Here is a 4,401-nt window from a genome sequence, read left to right on the forward strand (position 1 = left end):
ATTGTTGATGGTTCAATCTTTGTGACAATGACTCTAGCTCAGGCAGCCTTCATGGTTGCAGCACAACCCTTACCAACATATCCATCCAAGCCTTACAAACATTGATAATGCAACTGATCCAAAGCCTCAATTTTGTTTTGAACCCTCTTATCATTGATGCAAAGGTTAGCAATGCATAAATGAGCCAATGAATGTGATTTTGAGATTTTAGGAACAGGCCCACAAAGTTTAAAGTTTTTGTCAACTTAATCTCTAACATAAATAAGTTGACAAGCAGAAAGTAATCATTGTCTAGATGAAAAAACATGTGATTATCTAATATCACCAAATCAAGAATTTGTTCAAAATCCATGATATATCTTGTCACCTCTTCCTCCCATATTTATTTATGGTCTTTCAATAGGACTATCTTTGAAGGCACCTTTTCAATGTACTTGATAGTTTCCCACATTTTGTCTATGATGTTTTCAAAAACAAATAGTGCTCCTAAATGCCTTAAAGGGGCAATACGAGTAGCACTAAAGTATGGAGTTATGCTAATGTTAAAGCCCCCATAACCATATAGCATTGTTAGATGAGAACCATCACAAATGGTATTTTTCTTGCATACAATGAACATTGGTATTTGGGTTCCATCTTTGTTAGGAAAAAAGATCTATTTAGCCTCAGAAGGATTCTAATCGAAGCCTGCAATAGTAGTCTCTCTAAGTACTTCGAGGTTTTGTTTTTTAGCATCTCAGTTGCATCGATAAATGATACTAGAAATAAGAAAGCTTGTAAAAGAAATAAGTATCTCCTTATATTTATGCCTTCTAGAGATTTCATCAACTAACCCAATATCTATTAGCAAATCATGTAGCCACCTGCCAAATCGTAAGTCCCTTACTTGTAGAATGTGTTTAACATCATTTAAGTAACATACTATAAGTTTATTGTCATTGAAAACAACCACAAAATCAAGTACATCTCTTTTTGATTCGAGAACTACATCGCTCCAAGATTTTGGTTGCCTCAAATTCACTTGGACCAATTTATACTTTGGAACTTATTTATAGGTCAGAAGAGTGAAGGTGATATCATCATTTGCAACAAGATCATATTTTGCTTCAAAATTATCAATGAGTTTATGAAAATGAGGTAGCTCTTCTTTTCCTCTAATGTCCTTGAGTCCTTGAGGAAGGGTCGTAAGATCACAATAATAGAGCCTATTGACTAGATCACAACATTTGAAAATATTTATGAGAAGATACTTATCAGTTTGATATCATTTGGTTGGGCACCAAAGGAGGTTCAACTAAAAAAAATTCATTTTCAAACAATTGAGCCTTCAAATTGATCCATTAATCATTTGACACTAATTTTATTTAAATTCAATCATTGTCACATCATTTAAAACTAACCTTCAACCTTTCCTAAAAAACTACTAGTTTTGTGCCAAGAGGTCCTTTCACTGGCTTTAAAAATTGATCCAAACACCTAACTAGGCTCTAAAATCAAAACTATTGATTCTTTGTTCTACCTTCTTTCACCCTACCAAATCTTGTCTCATGATGAATTCTCAATCAAAAGATATTGGCTGTCAAGTTTGCCTTCTTAGAACTACCTGCAAGCAAACATGTTAGAAAACAATAAACCGTATTTCGTTTTGGCTTCAAAAACTAGGTAAATAGATACTTGGGGGAATGGAAACTAGGGCATTTGTTCACTATCATGGGGATAATATAAATTTTGAATTTAGGCTCATGAAAAATAACTTGATGCATTTGGATAACGGTCAAAGTAGGCTACTCATATTTGTGGAGCTAAGAACAATGGTAGAAAAGTGGTTTTTGCAAACGGAATAGACTTGGGAGAGTATGCAGACGGATTTGTCAAGTTTTGAAAATTGGCACACTTAAAGAATTTTTAGAGAACATAATGGTACAATCCATTTGACCTCACCTACCATGGATTTAGAGATATGACATCATGAAAGGGGTACCAACCAATCTACATTTCTTGACACCAGTAAAACCTTACAAATTGCATTTAGAATTGTATTTAAAAACTTATCAAACAGATTCGTCATAAGCTCAAATTTGAAATATATCAAGTCTCTAACTTCTAGAATGCAATGCAAAAGGAATTTTATCATTTTATTCAATTGGGTCAAAGTTATAACAATGTCAAATAGGGCTTCCCAAAAATCTTAACAATTTGCATCAGCATGACAACAACGAACGACCAACTTTGAGGGATTCAAAACCCAGTCAGAACATATCAAAACATATCAAAATCTAAAACATGAGTTGATATGGATACTAAACATTCCCAAAGTGGAAATTCATGAAACATAATTGGGTGCAAGATATTCAAATGGAAACAAGGCCTCTTATCATTGTTTGACACGGGCAAAAATGCATATTTGGAGATCGTTCAAAATGGAACCTCATAGAATAACTCGGAATGGTGATTTATCTTCATGGGATGTATGGATATGTTGAATGAAAGGTGTTAGAAACATTAAACACATCTTAGGATTCAAAAGGGACAATCAGGTACACATGTATCAAAAAACACTTATCACTAGTACATTTGACCCCATTTTTAGAACAAAATTTTTGACCATCTATTAAAATGCTTTATATTGGTTGGTATATGCAAGAAAAAATATCTTCTTTTTTTTAAATGAAGCCCGTGTTGGTCAAAATTTTTCCCAACATGGGCTTCATATGTTAAAATGAAAAAAATCAATTTCCCTCTTTCATTGTTATGAGAAACTTGTATGCGTGGGAAGACTTCAAAATCTACTGTAGTAGTGGATGTGGGCAAGAAAAGTCACTGTGTGCATTTTTTGCATCTTCCTCCTTGCAATCAGAGGCATTTACTTAGCTAAGGCTGACATTATCTTCCACTACATCTTTTCTTCACAAAACAAGATAGGATTCTTGACGTTATTCATGGACAAGGTAGGATTCTTTTCTTCTTGCGTAGTTTCTTATTGCAATATCTTCCACTACATCTTTGAACATTTGACTTAGATGTATAACATATTTCTGAGTGTTTCTGGGATCTGGGCATTAATCGACAGAGAATTTTTCAATACGCACTAGTTGTTCAAATTATTTTCTTAGTTTGGAAAGAAGTAAAATAAATCTGGGATCTTAATCATCCTTAATCATATGCCCTTGAATATTAAGACAATAACTTACTTTCCTTACTCTCTCTGGCCATTCTCATACTTGAGTAGAAAAATTTATACATCATTTCAATTGTTATTTATGTCCCAGTTAACAATTTTTTTAAATAATATAATTTTCATATCAGATTTATGTATCTGCCAGAGTATTTTCTTCACACATAATCAATATTTCTTCAACTATAGTTTTCTTCCCTTTCAAAAGTAATTAAATTATTTACTGATGGTCACTAGCTTTGGTAAGGACTTGATGTAGTCACTGTATAATAATTTGATCACTGAATCTTGTTTTAGAATCTCCTTCAAATATAATCTTCTAGTCTTACTAACAAATAAAACTCTTTATAATGGTTTATGGAAAGAATCGTTCAGATATCTATGGATAGAACTATTAGTTACTGACTCTTCCTCTGATATTTACTTGTATACTTGTAATGGTGGTAGTTTATACCTGTAATGTCCTTGCTCTATATATATTCTAAGAATAAGGGACTATTCACTCATGATTTGATTATAAGAGAATACTTCTAAACCAAAACTCTACTTATACCATGGTATCAATTGATAGTCGATGACACTTATTGGGGAAATGTTGATCTTGATTAATATATTATATCCACTTGCGAATGAATGTCTTGATACTCATACTCAATGTGAGATATTCATCTTTGTTTCTGATACCTTGATAAATAATATGTTACAAGTCTTTCCAATACTATGGGGTAGCTGGTCCTAATGAAACTCTCCTAGTCTTTCAAATATGAATATGGAACAAAATAAATCTTTTATATTCTTCATTATTTATGTAGAATATGAGAGATAATCCATAGGCTGCACTATGAACTATAATTTATTATTATTATTATTGATGCCCTCTTAACCTTCCCTTCATCCTATAGGATGGGGCTCAAATTTGAAAATAAAGATATAACTTTCATTCATTTCTAGGTGATGTCAAATCTCAAAAAATTTTGGTTATGTACTTAATTCTTCTTTTCCATTTTCATTCATAAATACCAATCACTGGCTTTTAATTGGGATTCATTATTAGGACTTAATACATATTTCATGAGTTGTGGTTCATAAATACCCATACTCATTAGCTTGAATTGTTTTTTTAGTACCCAATGCATTGAGTGATGCTTAAAATTTGAATTCATAACAACCATTTCTCATCAACTTAAATTGTTTGTTTAGTACCCATTGCATTGAGGTGACACTTA

At 32.3% G+C, this 4,401-nt stretch overlaps 1 pseudogene; it reads right to left on the bottom strand.

The window, feature by feature from the left end:
• Nucleotides 1-382: 382 nt before the first annotated feature.
• On the bottom strand, nt 383-3,213 carry LOC149551138 (uncharacterized; annotated as a pseudogene).
• Nucleotides 3,214-4,401: the final 1,188 nt, after the last annotated feature.

The sequence above is a fragment of the Cupressus sempervirens genome, chromosome 6 (genome assembly GCF_028749045.1).
Source record: "Cupressus sempervirens isolate cs-2001-9-10 chromosome 6, ASM2874904v1, whole genome shotgun sequence".
Lineage (NCBI taxonomy): Eukaryota > Viridiplantae > Streptophyta > Pinopsida > Cupressales > Cupressaceae > Cupressus > Cupressus sempervirens.